Genomic DNA, 25,527 nt, shown 5'->3' on the forward strand with positions numbered 1-25,527 from the left:
ATTGATTAATGATTAAATAATGAAAATATTACAGTTTATTCACTGAATAAGAAGCTGTCAGTAAAAAAGAAATGAGCGGAGGGGCACCCAGGTGGCTCAGCTTGTTAAGCACCTGCCTTCTGCTCAGCTCATGATCCCAGGGGCATGGGATCAAGCCCACTTCTGGCTCCCTGTTCAGCGGGAAGCCTTGCTTCTCTTTCCCCATATCTTCTGCTGCTCCCCTGCTCCTGCGCTCGCTCTGTCTCTCTCCTCTCTCCTATAGAAATAAAATCTTTAAAAAGAAAGAGAGAGAGAAATGAGTGAGGTATGGAAAACAAAAAGCAAAAAGACAGCGACATAAATCAACAGTGTCAATATTAACATTGCAAGTGAGTGGCTTAAATAAGTCAATCAAAGTGCAGATCGTTAGCCTGAACACAAAACAAGATCCACCTATGCTGTCCACAGTAGATGCACTTGATCTCAGTTACAAACAGATTAAACTCAAAGGGATAGAAAAAGTTACCTCAGGCAAACAACCATAAGAAAGCTGGAGTGGATACACTCATTAGCCAAAAGGGACTTTATAGTAAGGGGACACCTGGGTGACTCAGTTGTTAAGAGTCTGCCTTTGGCTCAGATCATGGTCCACTGAGCCTCTGCATAGGCTCCCAGCTCAGTGGGAAGCCTGCTTCTCCCTCTCCCCCTGCTTGTGTTCCCTCTCTCACTGTGTCTCTCTCTGTCTAATAAATAAAATCTTTTCTAAAAAAATAAAAAATAAAAACGCTTTTTATTTAAAATACTTTTTATTTAAAACGCTTTTTATTTAAAAAATAAAAATAAAAACATTACAGATGAAGTGTTCGGAACAGTAAAGGAAGATGCATCATTACATGGATATAAAAAACACAATCTTCTGTCAAAATCTTCTCCTGCCCCATTGACCGCAGCTGAGGAAGAATCACAACGATTAAAATTAATCTGACGTGCCTGTGGACATGAAGCTTCAAACACTACAAGGAGTAGCATTTCCTATTTCTTGAGAAGCTTTTCAAGCTTTGGAAACATTAAGTAACAGCTCAACTACGTACAGTTGGAAATAGATATGAAAGATGAAATTATAATTTTGGCCAACACAACAAAGACAGAACTGAAAGACTTGCCAAGGAGGAGTCCCAAGGATTCAGCACACTACCATTTCTTCCTGTGGAAAAATTCCCATGAAGGAGACGGTTTGAAGTCCATAGTTTTTATTGACTCAATGCTGGGATACACATGCAGTAAAGAGAACGGATACTGTATTCTAGCTGCAAGAGCCCTCTGCTAGAAACTGTTGAAAGACAACTACAAATGGACGTCATTAGAAAGATAGAGATAGGGTGCTTGATTGGCTCAGTTAAGTGTCGGCTTCTCCCTCTGCCTTTCCCTCTGCCCCTCCCCCCTGCTTGTGCAGGCTCTCTCTCTCTCTCTCTCTTAAATAAATAAAAAATTTTAAAAAGATTTTATTTATTTATTTGACAGAGAGAGAGAGAGAGAGAGAGACAGAGATCACAAGTAGACAGAGAGGCAAGCAGACAGAGAGGGGGAAGCAGGATCCCAATAAGCAGAGAACCCAATGCGGGGCTCGATCCCAAGACCCTGAGAGCATCACCTAAGCCAAAGGCCGAGGCTTAACCCACTGAGCAACCCAGGTGCCCCTCAAATAAGTAGAATCTTAAAAAAAGAGAGAGAGAGAGAGAGAAAGAAAGATCAAGAGAGAAAATGGGGATGAGTTGACAGCAGACTTCCTTTATGAAGAAGGACACCCAAAGCAGTAGGCACATAGCAAAGTTTTGCAAAATTGAAAGGTCCTGCAGCAAAATGAGGAATTAAAAAACTCACTAGGGGTCCAGCTGAAAGTGAAGCCACTGATGATTAAAATCATTGTATTGAGGATTCCAATCCTAGCTTTTTGAAAGTCCAGCTTTACTACAGGAGAACTGTTAGATTACTGCCCACAGGTCACCTGACCAAGCTGTTTATGTTGATGCATAGCAGTAAAAAAAATGGAACAATGGGAAAGACCCATGTTTTGGAATTACCAGTTCATGGCCAATGGCCAACAGCTAGGCCACATGGTCAGGCACAAGCTTATGTCTTTCATATCTATTTCCAATCTATTTCTAATGTTATGATATGACTGGTCAGACACAAGCTCTGTGTCCTGGGTCAGGTCCTCCTCATCATGCTGCCAGGTCAGGGTGATCTCTGCAGGGTAGAAGCCCAGGGTCCAGCACCTCAACGTGACCTCATGATCAGAGACGGGATGGTGGGTGACATGTGTCTTTGGGGGCATCTGAAGAGAAGGGTCAGAAAATTCAGGAATTTAGGGAGGAGTTAAGATGATGGAGGAGTAGGAGACCCGAATTTCATCTGGTCCCTGGAATCAACTAGATAGTTATCAAACCTTTCCGAACACATGGGAATCAATGGGAGCTGTGAAGAAAGAAGTGCTGCAAGTTTACAAGTAGGAAAGCGACCAGTGTTTGGGAGGTAGGAGGTGCGGAGACACGAATCCAAGGTGAAATATCGGAGATATGGCAGAGCGGAGACAGCTTGCCTCAGGAGGCAGCTGCCAAGTATTATAAACAGCAGAGCACAAAATCGGGACTTTAGGAAATCTGCTCCAGTGCAGGATGTCCCTGGCTTAAAGGTACTCAGGTGTCAGAGTGGGGCAGAATCCAAGGTGGGACAGCATGGTCTCAGGATCCCCAGGGTCACAGAAAGAACAGGGGTGCCTGAGTGCACAAAGTTCCCAGGCATTGGAGCCGGGAAGTCAGCTGCATGTTGCGAGTCTAGGTGCTGGCTTTCTGCTCCGTGTTGCCATAAGCAGGGAACCGCTGCACTATTCAGTGAACCACTCTCTGAGCAGGAGCCCAGTAAGCAGCAGACGCTCAGGCAGACCCCCACCTCCCCTGGGTGGAACTGCACCAGTCCCTGCTGCAGGAGTCCATCAAGTTTGGAGTTTTGAGACTCAGTCATGTTCCTGACATAAAAACGTTTGGTCACAGGCTGGGTGAACACAGAGTTCATAGGGAAACTGGGGAGACCAGGCTGATCAATCAATTGCTTTTCTGTGCAGACTCACTAAAGAGTGGGGAGTGTGAAGTTTCAGATCCAGGTCTAGAGAGCAAGGTGCAGCCATATTCACCCCACTGACCAGAGCTGAAAGCCTCAGGGACCATAACAGCATCACCTAGCGGAATCCAGAGATTGAAGCAGTGATCAAAGCCTCCCAAAAAACAAGAGTCTGGGGTCTGATGGATTCTCTGGGGAATTCTACCAAACATTCAAAGAAGAAATAATACCTATTCTTCTGAAACTGTTTCAAAAATAGAAACAGAAGGAAAACTTTCATACTTTTTCTATGAGGCCAGCATTTCCTTGAGCCCCAAACCAGGCAACAACCATATCAAAAAGGAGAATTTCAGGCCAATATCCCTGATGAATTGGATGTCAAAATTCTCAATAAGATCCTGGCTAATAAAATCCAACAGTACATTAAAAGGATTAGCCATCACCACCAGGTGGGATCTATCCCTGGGATTCAAGGGTGGTTCAACATTCCTAATCAATCAATTCGATAGAAAACATAAATAAGAGAAGAGACAAGAATCACATGGTCCTCTCAATTGATGCACAGAAAGCATTTGACAAAATATAGCATCCCTTCCTGAGTAAAACTCTTCAGAGTATAGGGATAGAGGGAACATTCCTCAAGTCCATAAAATCCATCTATGAAGAACCCACAGTGAATATCATTCTCAATAGGGAAAAGCTGACAGCCTTCCCATGGAGATCAGGAACATGACAAGGATGCCCACTCTTGCCACTATTGTTCAACATAGTACCAGTAGTCCTAGCAACAGCAGTCAGACCACAAAAGGAACTAACAGATATTCAAATCAGCAAAGAAGAATTCAAACTCTCTCTCTTTGCAGATGACATGTACGCTATGTGGAAAACCCAAAAGTCTGTACCTTCAAACTACTAGAACTGATACAGTAATTCAGTAATGTGGCCAGGTACAAAATCAGTGCACAGACACCGGTTGCTTTCTGATACACTAACAACGAAACTGTAGAAAGAGAAATTAGAGAATCAATTCCATTTACAATAGTACCAAAAACCCTTGGATACCTTGGAATAAATCTAACCAAGGAAGTAAAGGATCTATAGTCTAGGAACTACAAAACACCCATGAAAGAAATTGAAGACACAACAAGCTGGAAAAACATTCCATGCTCATGGATCAAAAGAATAAACATTGTTAAAATGACTGTGCTGCCCAGAGCAATCCATACTTTCAACACCATCGCAATCAAAATACCAATGGGATTTTTCAAAGTGCTAGAACAAACAATCCTAAAATTTGTATGGAACCAGAAAAGACTGCAAGTCACCAAAAAAAAAAAAAAAATGTTGAAAAGAAAAACAAAGTTGGGGTAATCACGTTGCCTGATTTCAAGCTATGCTACAAAGCTGTGATCACCAAGACAGCATGGTACTGGCACAAAAACAGACACATAGACCAATGGGACAGAATAGAGAGCCCAGAAATGGACTCTCAGCTTTATGGTCGACTAATCTTCAACAAAGCAGGAAAAAATATCCAATGGAAGAAAGACAGTCTCTTCAATAAAAGATGCAGGGGAAATTGGACCGCTATATACAGAAGAATGAAACTGGACCCTTCTCCTACACCATACACAAAGATAAACTCAAAATGGATGAAAGACCTCAATTTGAGACCAGAATCCATCATAATCTAGAGGAGAACATAGGCAGTAACCTCTTTAACATCAGCCACAGCGACTTTTAAGACAGTCTCCAAAGGCAAGGGAAACAAAAGCAAAAATGAACTCTTGGGACTTCATCAAGATAAAAAGCTTCTGCACAGCAAAGGAAACACCAAACAAAACAATGGGAGAATATATTTGCCAATAGCACTACAGACAAAGGGTTAATATCAAAGATTTATAAAAAACTTCTCAAACTCAACACCCAAAAAACAAATAAGTCAAAAAAGGGAAGAGAACATGAGCAGACACTTCTCTGAGGAAAACCTACAAATATCTAACAGACACATGAAAAATGTTCATCATCACTAGCCACCAGGGAAATTAAAAACAAAATCACATTGAGATACCACCTCTCAGCAGTCAGAATGACTAAAATTAATAAGTCAGGAAAAAACAAATGTTGGCAAGCATGTGGAGAAAGGAGAACCCTCCTACGCTGTTGGTGGGAATGCAAGCTGATGCAGCTACTCTGGAAATTACTGTGAAGGTTCCTCAAAAAATTGAAAATAGAGCTACCCTACAACCCAGCAATTGCACCCCTGGGTATTTACCCTAAAGATACCAAAGTAGTTATCTGAAGGGTCGTGTACACCCCAATGTTTATGGCATCAATGTCCACAATAGTAAAACTATGGAAAGCGCCTGTATTTCCATCGATAATGAATGGATAAAGTTATTATACAAACACACACACACACACACACACACACAATGGGATATTACTCAGCCAACAAGAAAATGAAACTTTGCTATTTACAATGACATGAATGGAATCAGAAGGTATTATGCTAAGCAAAGTGAGTCAACCAGAGAAAGACAATTATCATATGATCTCACTCATATGTGGAATTTGAGAAATGAAACAGAGGATCACAGGGGAAGAGAGGAAAAATAAAACAAGATGAAACGAGTGACAGAGACAGTCTGTAAAAGACTCTTAATCATACAAAACAAACTGAGAGTTGCTGGAGGAGACACGGGTGGAGGGATGGCGTCACTGGGTGATGGACATCAAGGAGGGCACATTTTGTAATGAGCACTGCGTGTTATATGAGACTGATGAACCACAGCTCTGTACTCTGAAACCAATAAAACATTGAATGTTAATTAATTGAATTTAAATTTTAAACTGTTGAAAAAATTAAAAGATAAAAACAAAAGATAAAAAGAGGAATCCTAAAGTTTGAGAGAGGAAATAAACAGAAGCACTGAGAGCCTTCCAGGGTCCACAAGTTGGCTGGGCTTCCTCTGGGGGTGGGGATGCAAGAGTGTGTGAAGAGCCAGCATGGAGGGGACTGTGCCCAGCCTGTGCTCAGTGCATCCTGGGCTTTGACATGGTCACTGCTCTGCTGGTCATATTTGTTGCTCCTTTGTCCCTTGTCCCATCAGTGGAAACTTGACCCACCAGGTCCAGGGATCACAAGGATTCCGATCTCTCTTCCCTCTAGGACTTTATGCAGCAAGATCTTCCTGTGACAGGGTTGCCAAGGCTTAGGCCTGGGTCAGGACTCAGCCCCCACGTTTTTGCTGTCTTTTTTTCTCCTCCTCCTCCTCCTCCCTCTCCCTCTTTGTTTCTATGGAGAATTAGGCCTGTTGTTGTTCTTGGGTACAAGTTCTGGTCTCATGTTCTCTGGTGTTCCCAGTCTGGGACATCCCCAGGGGTCATCTGGTCTCTCATTGTCCCTTCAAGGCCCAGGGAGCCCCTGCACACAGGAGTATCTGTGGGGTTGAAAGGTGACTTTTCAGACCCATCCATCTCTCCTCCTTCTAGGGATGTTCTGGATCATTCTTTCCATCTTTCCCTCAGCTTTTTTAAAAAAGCAGGTTATGGAGTTAGAGGCAGAAACTGATAATTTCTCATCCTTATTGTATTTCAGTTAGTTTCTATTTTCTTAGCTCACCCGCATGACCCCTTGTTCTTGACACTAGTAATTCCAGTTCTGGTTCCACTCCTGATTCATACAGTGATGAAACAGTGTCTAATTTGAATTCACAATTCTCTGGAATACATGACCCATAAGCCTAGATACACCTTTCCTGAAGGGAGAACTGTCATTGTTTCCTGTACATGCAGGAGAGATGATGTAGGGAGGAGGACATGAGAATGTGGAGGAGACCACCACTGGTGAGAAAAGTGATAGGTTCCAGGAACAGCTGTGGCCTAAGGCTCATCTAGAAGACAGAGGTTCTCTGTGCAGATCATTTCTCCAAGTGATAACTGTCAGACACAGAAACTCCTTTGTAGCATCTAGGACACCTCAGTGAAGTAGAAACAGACCAAATGGGCCCACCTGGTGGGGCACATGTGCTGGTAGTGAGGGGCAGACTGTTTGGTAGTAACTAAGGGAAGTGTGTGTGTTAGAGTCTGGGAAGTGCAGTGAGGAAGGGGACGCAGAGGAGACCTGCGTGGGGACAGGGAAGATGGCTACTTTACTACAGTGGTGAGTGTGAGCCTCACTGAGAAGCTGACCTCTGAGAGATTAGAAGAACATGAAAAAATTGTGTAAGAAGACTTCTGGGGAGAGTTCTTTCCAGGCAGGGAGCCTCCAGTGCACACTAGAGCAGGACCCTATCTGTGTTCAAGGAAGGGTGAGGAGGCCACTGTGGCTGCAGCAGAGAGCAGGTGACATGAGGTCAGATACCAATCACATCATGCAGGCCTGAGGGTGTGAGAAGGGTTTTGAGTTTTCTCTGAGTGAAACGTGGAGTTACAAGAATGAACAGATCAGGGTAGGGGCAAGATGGCAGAGGAGTAGGGACCCTATTTCAACCAGTCCCCTGAATTGAGCTGGACAGCCATCAGAGCACTCTGAACACCCATTACATCAGCCTGAAATGTAAGATTATGCATCTGGGTCTCTACGGGGGCAGAGGATCATCAGTCAAGATGTGCAAAACATGGAGTTGGGATTGTGCAGACAGATATCGGAGGAGAAACAGAAGGGGGAGGGAGCCACCATTAGAAGGGGGAGGATAGCCACATACCCATACGGTCTTTGTCTTTCTCTGACTATTCTGCCTGCATGATACTTTCTTGATCCATCCATTTTGCTGCAAATGGCAAGATTTCATTCTTTTTTTATGGCTGAGTAACATTTCATTGTATAAATGTACCACATCTTCTTAATACATTCATCTATCAATGGATATGTGGGCCATTTTCATAATGGGACTATTGTAAATAGTGCTGCAATGAACTAGGGATGCACATAGATTTTTTAATTAATGTCTTCATATTCTTAGGGTAAATACCCAGTAGTGAAATTCTGGATCATATGGTAATTCAATTTTTAATTTCCTACAGAACCTCCATACTGTTTTCCAAAGTGGCTATACCAGTTTACATGCCCATTAACAGTGCCAGAGGGTTCCTTTTTCTTCACATCCTCACCAACACCTGCTGTTTCTTGTGTTTTTTATTTTAGCCATGTTGACAGGTGAGAGTTGATGTATCATTGTGGTTTTGATACAGGGACCATTACTCAGCCAGCACAGGGAAGACATGGAGGAGAACAGGGAGGGGGCCCTCTGGCTGGAGTTGTCATTGGGGCAAGGAAAGCAGAGGGACACAGGATGAGGAAGTCACTGCAGGATAGTGGCCAGTTTGCATTCTGTCTAGGAGATCTGGGACTGGAAAGGCTGAGAATACAACAGCACCAAGGTCTTCAGGCATTTCCACTTCACCTTGCTGATAATTTAACTCTTTTATCATTATAAAATGATCCTGTCTATCTTTATTAACATTTTACTCTTTCTCCCCAGCGAACAATGGTAGGTCCATCCTATTCCCCACCAGAGGCATCATCAGGCCACTCTTCCAGTCTGGGCCAAGGCCCACACTTCCCCTCCCCCAGAAGTACTGGCCTACCTTAAACACCCTTGTGGTCACAATCCCCTCCACAGCCCCCCTGCCTCGCTAATCCTCCCTCACTTGGCCCTGATGAAACTTCACCACAGGCAGCACGGTCCCTGGTTCTCCACTCCACCATAACCCCCCTGGGCACCATGTCACCCCTGGTCATAGATCATTCAAACTTAGCCACCCCCCCCACTGCCCCTCCCTCCATGCTGATAAGACCTCTCCTTCACCATGGCCTTCTTGCTCCTCTCTTGGTCCCTGAAGGTCAGCCACTCCCCTTCACCTCCAACCTACACCTACCTACAGGAGCCTGTGTCTCCTTCTCCTGGCTCCTGTCCTGAATGTCTACCATCTCCACCCTCCTCGGCCATTCCTTCTTCCTTCTCCTTCCTACCCCCTTTCCTCTCTACCTGCATTGGAAAGCCTCCTTTCTGTCCCTTCTACAGGTGCATTTCCTGTATCCTTAAGACTTCAAGCAGCTCAGGACAGCAGAACTTTTCGGAGAAACATTTGACATGCAGTTACTTGCAGGATACAGTTTCATTCATGTTCTGTTTCCTGCCCAGAGTCCCATGGTCTTCATTATGGATCTGTGCATCAGAGAATTTTCAGGAGAGACGCTTGGATGGTCAGGCCTTCTTGCACCATGACAGTGAGAAAGACATGTCAAAGCCACAGGGACTGTGGGGAGAAGAAGTCCTGGGACCTGAGACGTGGCACATAGAGTCCAAGGACTTGGAAGGTAACAGAGGAGCCTCAGAATGACTCTGGCAGACATCTAGCCCTGCAGGCACAGAAAGGAGGTGAGAGGGGGTTGGAGGGGGGGGGGGGTGGGAATGGGAGATCTTTTCCAGGAAGTTCAGGGCAGACAGCAGAGACCTGTCTCTTTTCCTGGATTTGCCTGGGAGTGGGGTGTGGATTAACTGTCTATGGATTTTAGCCTACAGGGACCATTATTCAGCCGGCACAGGAAAGACATGGAGGAGAACAGAGAGGAGCCCCTCTGGCTGGAGTTGTCACTGGGCAAGGAAGGCAGAGGGACATAGGATGAGGGAAGTCACTGCAGGATAGTGGCCAGTTTGCATTCCATCTAGAAGATCTGGGACTTGAAAGGCTGAGAATACAACAGCACCAAGGTCTTCAGGCATTTCCACTATAATGGGGAGCTCTTCCTCTCTTATGATCTGAAGATCCATGGATGGACACTTCCCTGGTCCTCTGCTCAAACCTTGGTTATGGAAATCAAGAAGTCCTTGGATCCAGATGGCTAGGATTTCTCAGCCCATATACAGGGAGAGTTTTGTAAAAGCAGCAGAAATATTTGGAGTCCTGGATGAGTTTCTTTGGCAGAAATGGTTCAGCCCTGAGACAGAGACTTTCTCTGTTGGATCCATTGAGCCTCCCCCAACAACCCTGTCCAAGGAAACCCTCTTTGATGGAATGCATATATGTTCTGCTGGTGCATTGTACTGTGATCTACCTGTCCTTAAGCCTCTTAATAAAGGATAGAGACACCAATCATGTGGAGACAGAAGTGAATCCTCCCAGGGGTGCCTGGGAGGCTCAGCTGGTTGAATCCAACTCTTGATTTCAGCTCAGACCATGATCTCAAGGTTGTGAGATCGAGCCCAGTGTGGGGCTCCATGCTCAGTGCAGAGTCTGTGGGATTCTCTTTCTCCCTCTCTCTCTGCCCCTCTGCCTGCTCATGCAATCTCTTGTTCTGTAAATCATCAATGAATGAATAAATAAATATAAATAAAACAAAAAAGAACAGGAAGAAGAGGGAGAATGAGAAGGAAGAGGAGGAGGAGGAGGAAGAGAATGAGGAGGAGGAGGGGAAGAAGTAGTGATTCCTCCTAGTGTCAACAGTCTAGGGAGGCAGTGGTCCTCCTGGAAAGCTGAACCAGGGAACATGGGCATCAGGCAGGAGAGGAAGCCCTAGCCTTGCTGTCACAAAGAGTTGTTCCCTTATAGTGCCCTCAGCCCAAGAACCCACCCTTCATGCCCCACCCCTGAGCATCAACACAGGGATCCAACAGAGTGAGGCCTGGATCTTAGATCCAACAACATGCCTGTCCAAAGGAACTGGGTCCTATGAAGCAGAACAGACTTGGAGAATGAGAGCTTCAGCCAGAGGTGGAGAGGCGAGAGAAACAGCCCTGATCTCTCTCTCTCCCTTAGAAGGGAGCAGGGCTAACCCTGTACCTCACTGGCTCTGTGCTTTTTTCTCCAGTGCCCCCAACCCTGAACATGACCTGCAACTAGACCTTGGAGGGCAAGGCCAGTCTGACAGGCTCAGTGTTCTGTTTCTCTCCCAGGAATATCTCCCTGACCAGTATGCCCAGCAGTTTATGGGAGTTCTGCCTAGTGGGAATGGGGCCTACTGGATGTGTGTGGCCATAAGGATTCCTTAAACAAAGGATCAGAGGTTTACTTGCTACATGGAAGCCACAGGGAATTGCAGTTGCCACCCTGCGCCCTCACATTGTGGGCCTGCCCAGGACAGGTGGCAGGGTGGGGAGAAGACAACAGTCCTGTGGTCCTGGGATGGCCGGGTCAATATAAGACCCTCTTCCAGGAAAGGCCCTGGTGCATCAGAATGGAGGGACAACCCTCTGCTTTTCTTATTGTTGCTGGTTTCCTTATTGTCATTCTTGCATGAGTCCTCTCTCTAAGAACAAGAAGTCAGCAACAGCTGCGGGAGCCCAAGTGAGAAATCTGGGCAGGGGGGGGGGGGGGGGGGGCTCTCCTGAGATATGGGAGGTCCCTCATGTCTCCCTCTGCACAATATGGAGGGAACAATAAGCCTCTGTAACAGGAGCTTAAGTCAGAGTGCTGAGAGAGTGGGAGCCACATGTGCATATCCACCCTTATCCCTATTCAAAGCCAAGGTCCCTGGGGCCCTTGAGTGGTGATCACGACCTCTCCTTGCTCTGGGTGAGGACTGGGGACTGGGGATTGAGGTTCCCTGATCTGAGCTTGTCCCTACTTCTCTCTATTCTCAGGCTCAGCAAGGTTGGTCCAGGGACATTTCCAAGTAGGAGGTGGAGGGGAGGGGGTGACAGTGGCAGTTTCAGGATGCAGAGGGTGGATAGATAGGCTCAGAGATGGTGGTCTCAAGAATCTCCTACACCTCATTTACAAGAAGGTTGTAAGAGGCACTGCCTGTATTGCCTGGGGGAGTCCCTGCTAGGAAAGGGGCAGGAAGGCTCTGGCAGCCTCAGCCAAGGAGCATTTGGGGAGGACCTGTGATTCCAGGTGTGAGTGGGCCAGGAAGGAGCAAGAAAGGCCTCGTGCACCAGGACCTGAGCCAGGGATGAGGGTGGAGGGCTGTGAGCATGGGGTTTTCCTGAGTCAGGTCATGTACAGACTCCACTGAAGCCTCTTTTTCTAGACTGCCTGCCAGTCATCTGAGCTTCCTGATGTGCCTTCCAGTTAGGAGCTGTTGGCTCAGGGGAGGGGAGGGAGGAGGCTGAGCTTCAGGTGGGGTCTGTGCCTATAGCTGAGCATGGCCAACAAGCAGGCAACAGCCCTGGTGCACATGTGGTTATGCAAGTGGGGATGTAGTCACCTAGGGAGAGAAGGTGCTGTGTTTGTGACCACTGCCTGGCCTCAAGGAAGAGGTAGTAATAGAACCTGTCTTTCAGGGATGCCCTGTGCTCCTTGGGTGGACAGGTTCGGGCTTGAGACAAGGGAAGGCTTTGAGTTTCTGCTCCAGAGTGCTGTTCTTGGTCCCAGGGCCCTTTCCTGCTCTGCCCTGTGCTTGGTGGAAGCAGGCCCAGGTGACAGTTCTCAGGGATCATGTGGGGCAGCAGAAGACTAGCACAGGCTGAGAAAAGACGTGAGAGAGAGAAAATAGTGAGGGTGTTATCGTCCTTCAGAGAAAGGCAAAGCTAAATTTAGACAACTGAAGAAGTCCTGAGAGCACACAAAGCAATATTTGGCACCAGATGGGCTTCTATTGGTTTCTCTTTCCTCCCTGAGCTTATTAGCCTTCAAGACCTGGATTAACACCAGATGGCACCAACGGGCCATAATGGCAGCAAGCAGCATTTAACAGCCTCAGCACACTCCCCATTGAGAGTAAACATATTCTAGAATATTCCAGACCATTCAGATTTCCAGATGACTGTAGCCCCAGCCCATGTCACACAGAACAGAAGACTGCTGCTGGGCCTAGCTGATTCACACAATGAGAGAGAATAAAAGGTGGTTGTATTATTTGGAGATTTTTTGTTATCTAGCAAGAGGTAACAGCAATGTCTAATGTACTACTATTATTACGTTTTATTTATTGTCTGTCTTTCCTGTGAGATGGGAAGCATTAGGACAATATGTGCTGCGTTTCTGGCATTAAATGATTACCAGGCCTAACACAGAGTTTGACCCACAAGCATTCATGGAATATACCTAGAGGAATGAATGAGTGAATGAATGAATGAATGAAAGTTGTGATCAGAATTCCTTCAAGTTGGGCTTGGAGCTGGTAAGAGGAAAGTTTATAGGCGTTTCACGTGGGGAGTTCTTTATGAAGTGTGTATGTGTGTGTGTGTGTGTGTTGTGTGTGTGTGTGTGAACCTGCACAAGTTCCTATATGAGTTTAATATGTATGTATTGGTCTTGGTTGCCTGAAGAAGGAACCAAGAATATGAGGAGTACCCCCTGCACTCATATTCCAATCACATGGGCAGTATAGACAGGTAGCAGCTAACCACTAGATGCCTCTGAGATGTATTGGGCTCGGGAAGGGGCTTTAATTATGTTGTAGGTCATTGACTCAGCTGCAGAGCTTGAGGCCCTTTGGAGCACGTGGTGAGTCACCATGAAATCCCTGGATCAGCCATCAGGGTAGAAATGAGATCTGCGGCTGAGTAGCAGAGCTCCTGTCTAACTGTTAAGGGTAGCAGACAGTGGAATCTGAGGTGGTCAGGACTGAAGATTCTGGCATTGACATCACTTGACATGACTTAAGAAAGAGCCAGTATCCCAGCCTCTAGCATCAGAGAAAGCAGTAGGAACAAGGGACAGGAACTCATGTCCAAACTCATCTCCATGGAAAGTGGCAGTGTGTTTACTGGAGCATCCGTCATATTTGTAGGGCTGGCTGCAGATCTGGGAATCAACAGTTCTGGCTTGGAGACCTCTCTGTTCCCTAAGACCAGAATCCCAAGGCACTCAGTGGGGAGGAAACATCAATATCAGTGTAGAATTTTGGGAAACACTTTACAAGCCAAATCTGACCAGACATACATCGCCCCTTTATGTAGGGCCCTGTGCTAGTGTCATAGGTCAGGGACTCACTGGGGAGGTAATGAGTGAGCAGGAATAAAGGAGCTCAGGTCTTCTGTCCTCAGCCCTGTGACCACAAAGGGGTATGGCCACTCTGCTCTCAGATTCCCACTGAGCAGCACTGAAGTTGGGGGGTGGGGAGCTGGAAGGAATGGGGATGTAGAAAGCACACACATGTTCAGGAAAAAGTGTAGACTCAAAAATGACATGAAGTGAGCTGATGTGTATACCTAAGGATGATTTCTGGCACACAGCCTAGAACAATAAGGAAATTAATACGAACAACAAACATGTTGATGGGAGAATCTGACTTTCAGAGTTACCACATCATAAGATTGAGATGACCCATTTTCAAAAATGACAAAACACTAAGTGTACAAAGAAACAGGACCAACATGACCCATTCCACGTAAAAAAAAAAAAAAAAGAAAAAAAAAAAGAAAAGAAAAAAAGCAGAAAGTGTTCCTATGAAAGATCAGATGGTGGACTTACTAGACAAGGACTTTAAATAAACTGTCTGTATGGTGCTCTGAAAATTAAAAAAGTCAAAAAATTAGATATGGGTAAAATAAAGTATTTACAAAGAGATACAAAACACAAAAAGAAGCTAAAAGGAAATTCCAGTGCTGATATGCACAATTACTTAAATGAAAATTTTATTAGAAGTGTTCAAGAGCAGATTCTAGCACATAGAAGAAAGAATCACTGAACTTGAAGTTAGGACCTTTGAAGTGATCAAGTCTGAGGAACAAAATGAACACAATTAAAGAAAAGGGAAGAGAGCCTACTGGGGCACTGACATAACATAAAGGGAACCAACATAAGCATTTTGGGAGTTGAAGACAGAAGAGAAAGAAAAAAGTAAGAGAGATTGTTTGAAGAAATAATGGCTGAAAACTCACCCAAATTCAAGAAAGACATGAACATAAACATACTCCAATCAAAGCATAGAGCTTGGCAGAATAGTGACAGAGAGATGATCCAACTATATGTTATTTAAAAGAGACTCACTTTATCAAAAAACACAAATGACAGTGAAAGGATGGGAAAAGGTATTCTGTGCACAAAATAACCAAAAGAAAACTGGAGTATTTCTTTTTTTTTTAATTTTTAATTTTTTAAAAATTTCCTTTCAACGTAACAGTATTCATTGTTTTTGCACCACACCCAGTGCTCCATGCAATCCGTGCCCTCTCTAATACCCACCACCTGGTTCCCCCAACCTCCCACCCCCCCGCCCCTTCAAACCCCTCAGATTGTTTTTCAGAGTCCATAGTCTCTCATGGTTCACCTCCCCTTCCAATTTCCCTCAACTCCCTTCTCCTCTCTAACTCCCCTTGTCCTCCATGCTATTTGTTATGCTCCACAAATAAGTGAAACCATATGATAATTGACTCTCTCTGCTTGACTTATTTCACTCAGCATAATCTCTTCCAGTCCCGTCCATGTTGATACAAAAGTTGGGTATTCATCCTTTCTGATGGAGGCATAATACTCCATAGTGTATATGGACCACATCTTCCTTATCCATTCGTCCGTTGAAGGGCATTTTGGTTCTTTCCACAGTTTGGCAACCGTGGCCGTTGCTGCTATAAACATTGGGGTACAGATGGCCCTTCTTTTCACAACATCTGTATCTTTGGGGTAAATACCCAGTAGTGCAATTGCAGGGTCCTAGGGAAGCTCTATTTTTAATTTCTTGAGGAATCTCCACACTGTTCTCCAAAGAGGCTGCACCAACTTGCATTCCCACCAACAATGTAAGAGGGTTCCCCTTTCTCCACATCCCCTCCAACACATGTTGTTTCCTGTCTTGCTAATTTTGGCCAAAACAGGAAAAAATATACAGTGGAATAAAGACAGTCTCTTCAATAAATGGTGCTGGGAAAACTGGACAGCTATATGTAGAAGAATGAAACTCGACCATTCTTTTACACCGTACACAAAGATAAACTCAAAATGGATAAAAGACCTCGACGTGAGACAGGAATCCATCAGAATCCTAGAGGAGAACATAGGCAGTAATCTCTTCGATATCAGCGACAGCAACTTCTTTCAAGATATGTCTCCAAAGACAAAGGAAACAAAAGCGAAAATAAACTTTTGGGACTTCATCAAGATCAAAAGCTTCTGCACAGCAAAGGAAACAGTCAAGAAAACAAAGAGGCAACCCATGGAATAGGAGAAGATATTTGCAAATGACAGTACAGACAAAAGGTTGATATCCAGGATCTATAAAGAACTCCTCAAACTCAACACACACAAAACAGATAATCCTATCAAAAAATGGGCAGAAGATATGAACAGACACTTCTCCAATGAAGACATACAAATGGCTATCAGACATATGAAAAAATGTTCATCATCACTAGCCATCAGGGAGATTCAAATTAAAACCACATTGAGATATCACCTTACACCAGTTAGAATGGCCAAAATTAGCAAAACTGGAGTATTTCTACTAATATCAGTCAAAATAGACTTAAAATCAAAAAAATTTAGAAGAGACAAAAAGAACAGTATCTTGGATTGCAAGTTTCAATAGAACATGAAGATGTAACAAATATAAATTAGTAGCATTTAATAACAGATCAACAAAATCTATGAAGCTTAGCTTCATAGGATGAAATGCAGAAGTAGAGATACCCACAATAATAGTTGGAGAATTCAATATCCCATTCTCAAAATTGGATAAAGCAACAAGCAGAAGAAAATTAAGGAAACAGAGGGCTTGAGCAACATAAAAAAACAACTAGATCTGACTCCCATATACAGAACACTCTACCCACAAATAACAATACCTGTTCTTCTCCAGGGTACATGGGACCATTCCCAGGATGAACCACATGTCAGACCACAAATTAAGACTCAACAGAATCAAAAAGAGAGATATCACACGAACTATCCAACCACAATGGGATGCAGTTAGAAATCAATAACAAAAGGAAAACTGGAAAATTCACAAATTGGTAGAAATTAGACACTCTTTAACGAATGGGCCAAAGGAAATCACAAGTAAAATACTTACAAAATATTTAAGTCAGTGACCATATTCTCAGCGAGGGTTCTGCTTGTCCCCTTCATACCCTGCCTGCCTTCCTCCCTCCAGAAGAGCTGGCCACATCTGGGTGGTGTCTGCAGTGCCAGCAGAGGGGGTAGTGGCAGCAGTGGCAGTGTGGGTTGCACCCTGTGGAGGACAATGTGTGTGTGTGTGTGTGTGTAGGGGCTCTCTCCCTGCATTTTCTTCATCCAGACACCTGGGCTGTGGCCCCTCAGGTGCAGAAGACGAATAATCTCTCCTATAGTGACCCATGTGCCCTCTTCTTCTGTCCATCTTGCTCTGGAAAACTGGCTTTGAAATTACCCTTTTTGCCACCTGATCCAACATACATGCCAACGTGTCATGAATTTGAAAACCACTGGACTTCACACCAGTCAGAAGGAGCAGACCGACAGTACTCTTTCAGAGAAAAAGACACTATTGAGAGTGTTTCCATGACTAGAACCAGTCAAGGCAACAGAATTTCCTGTATTTTGTGTGTTGTTCACCCAATGCCATGTATGCTTTACTCTTCTCACATGGACATCCTGTTGATTTTGATCAGATGATCAGCTTTTACATAGCACTGGGATCATGGATTAATTGTAGTATATTCTCGTATGCTTATTCTGGGTATGGTTCAAGTTCTGGGAAACCAACAGAGAAGAACCTCTATGCAGCTATAGGAGCTGCTTCGCTTGCTCTTAGGACAAGATGTGGCATTCACCCTGAAAATGTGATTGTATATGGCCAGAGTAGATGTTCAGCTCCATTTGTAGATCTTGCTGCTTGGTTTGAGAGTGCTGCTGTTACTCTTCATTCTCCTTTGACCTTGGGAATGCCAGTCACTCTTCCTGACACCAGAAGACCTATTCTTTTGAAGCATTCCTAAACATGGACAAAATCTCTGAGAGAACTTCACCAGTGTTAGTAACTCATGAGACTGAATAAAGGACAGGCCAACCTAGGGAGGGAGATGGGTAGGGGGTGATGTCACTAAGCTCACATAGGGGGCTAGGTGACCAGACTCAGAGAAAACTCACATGTGGAGAGAAAAATATGGCAGAAGGCAAAGGGCCAGGGAAGAAAAGGATACTAGAGGAGCTGCTGGATGAGAAAATGGCTGTTGATGGTGGGTGTGGGGACACTAGAGACTGGGAAGGTCGCTGGAACCATGTAAAGAAGTTCCTCGAGTGATCTGAATCCTTCACACACACCCATTCCGAACCCAGCACTGAATCTCTCCAGTTCTTGTTAGATACATGTAAAGTTCTAGTCATTGGAGCTGGTGGCTTAGGATGTGAGCTCCTGAAAAATCTGGCATTGTCTAGTTTTAGACAGATTCATGTTATAGACATGGGCACTACAGATGTTTCCAATCTGTTTTGTTTCTTGAATTCCACATATGAGTGAGATCATATGATAATTGTCTTTCTCTGATTGAATTATTTCACTTAGCTTAATACTTTCTAGTTACATCCATGGTATATATCTATATATACCACATATTCTTTTCCATTCATCTGCTGATAGACATCTGGGCTCTTTCCATAGTCTGACTCTTGTGGACATTGCTGCTATAAACATTGGGATGCACATGCCCCTTTGGATCACTGTATTTGTATCTTTAGAATATATACCTAGCAGTGCAATTGTTGGATTGTAGGGCAGCTCTATTTTCAACTTTTTAGGAACCTCCATATTGTTTTCAGAGTGACTGCACCAGCTTGCAATCCCACCAAAAGTGTAGGAGGGTTCCACTTTCTCAGCATCCTTGCCAACATCGCTTATTTCCAGACTTCTCCATTTTAGTCATTCTGACTGGTGTGGTATCTCATTGTGGTTTTGATTTCTATTTCCTTGATGCCAAGTGATGTTGAGGTTTTTTTTTAATTTAATTTGTTCAGTGTTCCAAGATTCATTTTTTAGGCATCATCACCCAGTATTCCATGCAATACGTGCCCTCCTTAATAGCCACCACCAGGCAGGCTTTCCCAACCCCCCATCTCCCTCCCCTCTAAAACCCTCATTTGTTTCTCAGAGTCCACAGGCTCTCATGGTTCATCTCCCCCTCCGATTTCCCCCAACTCCCTACTCCTCTCCTTCTTTCATTGTCCTCTATGTTATTCCTAATGTTCCACAAGTAAGTGAAACCATATAATTGACTCTCTCTGCTTCACTTATCTCACTCAGCATAATCTCCTGCAGTCAGTCCCATTCATGTTGATACAAAAGTTCGGTATTCGTCCTCTCTGATGGAGTCATAATATTCCATTGGATATATATGAACGATATCTTCTTTATCCATTCGTCTGTTGAAGGGCATCTTGGTTCTTTCCACAGTTTGATGACTGTGGCCAGTTCTGCTATGAACATTGGGGTACAGATGGCCCTTCTTTTCACTACATCTGTATCTTTGGGTTAAATACCCAGTAGTGCAATTGCAGGGCCATAGGGTAGCTCTATTGTTAATTTCTTAAGGAATCTCCACGCTATTTTCCAAAGTGGCTGCACCAACTTGCTTTCCCACCAACACTGTAAGAGGGTTCCCCTTTTTCCACATCCTCTCCAACACTTCTTGTTTCCTGTCTTGTTGATTTTGGCCATTCTAAGGTGATACCTCACTGTGGTTTTGATTTCAATCTCCCTGATAGATAATGATGATGAACATTTTCTCATGTTTCTGTTAGCCATTTGTATGTCTTCTTTGGAGAAGTGCCTGTACATATCTTCTGCCCATTTTTTGACAGGTGTTGAGTTTGAGGAGTTCTTTATAGATCTTGGATATCAGGCCTTTGTCTGTAGTGTCATTTGCGAATATCTTCTCCCATCCTGTAGGTTGCCTCTTAGTTTTATTGACTGTTTCTTTTGCCTTTGGAGATGTGTCTTGAAAGAACTCCTCAAACTCAACACCCAAGAAACAGATACTCATGTTTAAAAGTGGGCAGAAGACATGAACAGACCCTCGCTGTCTCTCTCTCTCTCTCTCTCTGTCAAATAAATAAATAAAAAATCTTAAGAAAGATATGGTTCATGTACACAATGGAAAGGATAAATACCTACCTTTTGTATCAACATGGATGGCACTGGAGGAGATTATGATGAGTGAAATAAGTCAAGCAGAGAAAGTCAGTTATCATATGGTTTCACTTACTTGTGGAGCATAAGAAATAACACAGAGGACATTAGGAGAAGGAAAGAAAAAGTAACTGGGGGAAAACAGAGGGGGAGATAAAACATGAGAGACTGTGTACTCAGAAACAAACTGAGCCTTTTGGAAGGGAGGGGTGTGTATGGAACTGGAGGAGATTATGCTAAGTGAAATAAATCAGCAGAGAAAGACAGTTATCATATGGTTTCACTCATATAGGCAACATAAAGAATAGCATGGAGGACATTAGGAGAAGGAAGGGGAAAATGAAGGGGGGCAGGAATCAGAGTGGGAGATGAACCATGAGAGACTATGGACTCCAGAAATCAAACTGAGGGTTTTAGAGGGATGGGGTTAGGGGATGTGTTAGCCCGGTGATGGGTATTAAGGAGGGCGTGGATTGCATGGAGCGCTGGGTGTTATACACAAACTGTGAATCGTGGAATACTACATCAAGAACTAATCATGTACTGTATGGTGACTAACATAACATAAAAAAATTATTGTAGAAATCATTTTAAGAAAAGAGAAAACAATCTCCTCTGGGAGGGGAGTCCCAGCTCTTACCTCAAACTTCCCCTTGAGCATTCCTACTACCACCTTATTGGCTTCAAGTATTGACCACCATTAGTAACCAAAAGCACAGAAAGAAAAAGAAAAACAAAACCTGAAAATTTACCAAGGCTTTATTAAAGACTGGAATAACAAGGAAGTAAAAACAGTATCACATGAGGTGCCTGGGTGGGTCAGATTGTTGAGTGTCCAACTGCTGATTTTATCTCAAGTCGTGATCTCATGGGTTATGAGATGGAGCACCTCTTTGGGCTCTGCACTCAGCAGGGAGTCTGTTCGGAGATTCTCTCTCTCTGCCCCTCCCCCTGCTCTTCTTCTCTCTCTCTCTCTAATAAATAAACCTTTTTAAAAAACAAAATATATCCATAAAGCTAACTAAATAACAGCTCATCAGGACTCTGTGGCTCTGCACCATCCCCATGTACTTCTAGATAGATGATGGAACTACTGTTCCCACGTTTACTTCCTTCAACTCTCTCTCATACCTGGTTTTTCTTTTCCTTCAAACTTCTGAGATGCAATCATTTCACCATGAGAGAATTTCCTCACTATTGTGTCTAAGATGGATACAAATCAATGATTTTTAATTAAAATACAATTTGAAGAGTTATTGTAATATGCTATATAGCAGTATTTACCACTATTGCTCGGCTGTGATCATGGCAAAGGCATTATTAAGCCAGCTCAAAAAGGAAGTTGTAATCTCAGAAACAAAATAACAATTAGTTGATCTGTGTTTGTCAAGGAATTACCATTGAATCAATCACATACATCACCAACTGGATGTAAGTAAGGGGTAATGATGGTACAAAGTGTTGACTGCTGCATTTTCTTTCTCTATTGCCGGACTGACCCTTTCAGGCCAGGCTTTTTTTTCCCTTAATGTTTATTAATGCAATTAATAGTGCATTTAGTGCAATTCCAGCACTTGGCCTTGAAACTGTAGGTCCTTTGAATTCCCACTAAGAAAATTTTTCAGATGATAATAAGAAGAAAATATTCTCTCTTCTTGTACAGTTGCAGAAAAGCAGTTTTAGTTTTGTGACACAAAATTGAACTTACAAATGTATTTTCTGACAAATAAATCTCCTAAAATACCTGGCCTTTAAAGATCATTGCTATGCCCTATAAAAGTAACCTCTATCATCCAAAAAATCTATAACTGTACTTCATTGTCTAAGAATTCTTTTCTAGATATTAATATCTAAACAGAATCTTCCCTGGTTGCCCAGGAATTTCCCAGTTTTAGCACTGAATGTCCCACACCCCAGGAAAAATCTCAGTTCCAGGTAAACCCAGATGGTTGGCCAATGTAATCAACATCTCTGTGTTCTAGAAGGTACAAATGCAAGCCCATGTTCTTTGTAGAGTAAGAAGAATATTGTTGGCATGTAGTTTTTCCTCAAGCAGGAAGATGTGAAACCTGTGGTTGCAATATTTCTTGCTTAAATGAAGAAGCTAAGAGCATGCATTTCACTCAAAACAAGGAACTGTAAACAATAAACTTCTGTGATAATTCTTAAAAAGTCAACATGCTCTGAGTCCCCAAATGGGCATATATTTTTGTGCTCAAATACTCATAACAAATGCTCATAACAAAGGAAACATGTTAATAAGTCTACTATGTAATAAAATAGATTTAGGATTAATTTTAAACTGCTAGTTAGTAATAATTTTCATATTTACTTAGAATTTAGAGGAACTTTGAGTAGAATGGATTAATGAACTCAATACATTAAAAATTTTTTTAAAAATGTAATATTTAAAATAAGAATGCCTGGGTGGCTCATTTGGTTAAGTTTCTGACTCTTGATTTCAGCTCTGGGTCTGCTCATCCTCTCAGGGTCATGAGATCAACTTCACATCCAGCTCCAAGCCGAGCTGGGAGTCTCCCTGAGATTTTCTCTCTCTCTCTCCCACTGCCCTTCTCCACTTCGTGTTCTCTGTCTCTCTCTAAAATAAATGAATAAATATTTAAAAAATAAAATAAAATATTAAAAATGCCTCACCTTCTGTGAAGTGTGTAAACCTGGTGATTCACAGACCTGTACCCCTGGGGATAAAAATATATTATATGTTTATAAAAAATAAATAAAATAAATTAAATTAAATTAAATTTTTAAAAAATGCCTCACCTTGAATGAACCTGTAGTACTACATTAGAATCAGGATCATCAGTATGAACTCAAATTTAACTTCATGTAAATACAAATAGATACAAAAACAAGTATAGACATGTGTGGATACATGGGTTTGTATGCTACGTGTATAACCTAGCTCAGTCTGCAGGGAGGGCCTTAAAACAATGACACCCCAGTAGCAGTCAGCATATCCAGTTCCTGGTCTTGGACCCACAAGGAAACATAAAAGAGCTTCCAGTAATCAGAGCTGGAACAATTTGAGCAACAAAATAAATAACATAGTATAGGATCATAGCTTAAATACAATATAAATATGAGATTACACTAAGTTTTTAATAAAGTAACTAAAGAAATGGCTGAAAAACAGAGTGGACATAAGCAACAAATATCCTCCCCCAACCCCCCCCCCCAAAAAAAATCCAGTAAAAGGAAGGCAGTTGGAAGATTCTGGCTGTTGATTAACAAGATGGAAACAAACAAAGGTCACATCACTCTTAGAACAGAAACAGAAAGAGTGACAATTTCCTCCATGAAATCCTGAAGGTGCTCAGTTCTGAAGATATCAGATGCAAAATGGGTAGAGTTGAAAGACAGGGCTGACACAAGGCTTTGCTTAAAAGTTTGTATGTAAAATACTTACATCTCCATTGCCTTCCACATCCTAGATGTAAAGTCTTGGAAACCTGGATGCCCATTCTCCAGAGGATCTCTTTTCTAGGAAAACTGAGAGGTTCCAGAGAAGAAATGATCTCTGAGACCGTAGATAAAATCTTTAGAGATAGCTGAGAGGTTTGGCATCTATAAAACAAGAATTACACACTGGTTTTCCCTGCTATGAGCAGTTTCAGAACTGAAAGATGAAAAATATCAGAGAAATAATCTTAGAGAAATTTCCAGAAATTGAAACACAAGTTTACTTATTTATTTTTGTTTGTTTGTCAGAGAGAGAGAGAAAGAGCACGCTCACAAGCAGGGGGAGGGGCAGAGGAAGAGGGAGAAGCAGTCACCATGCTAAGCAAGGAGCCCCATGTGGGACTCCATCCTAGGACCCTCGGATAATGACCTGACCTGAAGGCAGCTTTCTGAGCTACTGAGCTACCCAGGCATCCCAAAACACAATTTTTTATATTGAAAATTCCCACTGAATGTCCAACATACTGAAAGAAAGACAGAACAAAACAAAAAGATGTAGGGAACATTATTAGAAATTCTGTAACACCAAATCTGAATAACACAAAGGAGAAAATACAGGTTATCTACCAAAGAATAAGAATAACTTCAAGTTTCTCTTGGTAACCCTGTATGCTAGAGGACAGCAGACCAAAACCTTCAAAAATTTGAGAGAAAATGATTGTCAGCAATTAATTCTCTGCTCTGAAAAATTACCTGGCAAGTATGAGGTCAAATAAAGATATTTTTGTAAATACATAAATTCAAATAAATTCTCCTCAGACCCATCTTTGCTAAGAATTCTACTTAACAATATGCTCCAACAAAATAATAAGCTAACCATGAGAAAGAAAGTTAAGGTAACATGATTTGGTAGATTCAACCTAAAAAATGGTGAAGGAGTGTTCCAAAATGACAGCTAAATAGTCAGGCCAGCAGTCAAGAGTAAGGGAATACAGGACCTCGTCAACTCCAAGGCCTTCAAGGAATAAAGAGGAGGAGACAAATAGAACACAAAATATGGTAGAACATATAAAGGAACTAAAGTTATGTGGATGGAATTGGGGCAAAAGAAAAAGAGCACCTAGAAAAATGTTAAAGTATACAATAATGAGTGTATTCATAGAAGTACTGGTTTCTGATCACTTAAATTAGCAATATATCTATATTGGGAAGAGTGGAGGAGAGGAGATGAGTGTTCCAAAATTGATAAATCACCACCAGTCCAAACAGGAATTCAATAAGGATTCTCTCAACTTGATTAATAAGAATACAATAGTATAAGCATATCATTGTAAGTAAGGACATAACCACTGAAAATAAAGCAAATATAAGCATTAAAAATGATTGCTCCTTTAAAGTTCCCATTACGATTCTTGCTGCTACAGAAAATGGAATCAATTCTCTAAATTCCCTTTTATATTTTCATTGTTAGTGTATAAGAAAACAACTGACTTCTGGACATTGATTTTGTATCCTGCCACATTACAGAATTGCTCTATGAGTTCTAGTAGTTTGTGGGTGGAGTCTTTTGAGCTTTCCCTATAAAGGATCATGTCATCTGCAAAGAGAGAGAGTTTGACTTCTTCTTTGCCAATTTGAATGCCTTTTATTTCTTTTTGTTGTCTGGTTGCTGTTGCTAGGACTTCTAGTACTATGTTGAACAACATAAGATACCTGGGAATAAACCTAACCAAAGAGGTAAAGGATCTGTACTCCAGGAACTAAAGAACATTCATGAAAGAAATTGAAGAAGACACAAAAAAATGGAAAAGCATTCCATGCTCATGGGTCGGAAGAATAAACATTGTTAAACTGTCTATACACCTAGAGACATCTATACTTCCAATGCCATCCTGACGAAAATTCTACCGACATCTTCCAAAGTGCTGGAACAAACAATCCCAAAATTTGAATGGAACCAGGAGAGACCCTGAATTGCTAAGGAAATGTCGAAAAAGAAATACTTGTTCTGGTGGCATCAC

At 42.7% G+C, this 25,527-nt stretch overlaps 2 pseudogenes; both read left to right on the forward strand.

Moving 5' to 3' along the window:
• The first annotated feature begins 829 nt into the window (after positions 1–829).
• LOC111152210 lies at positions 830–1,897 on the forward strand (annotated as a pseudogene).
• Positions 1,898–2,045: 148 nt separating this feature from the next.
• Positions 2,046–17,959, forward strand: LOC111152417 (annotated as a pseudogene).
• The last annotated feature ends 7,568 nt before the right edge of the window (positions 17,960–25,527 follow it).

Source organism: Enhydra lutris, unplaced genomic scaffold, assembly GCF_002288905.1.
Source record: "Enhydra lutris kenyoni isolate GAN:26980312 unplaced genomic scaffold, ASM228890v2 scaffoldscaffold28, whole genome shotgun sequence".
Taxonomy (NCBI): Eukaryota; Metazoa; Chordata; class Mammalia; order Carnivora; family Mustelidae; genus Enhydra; species Enhydra lutris.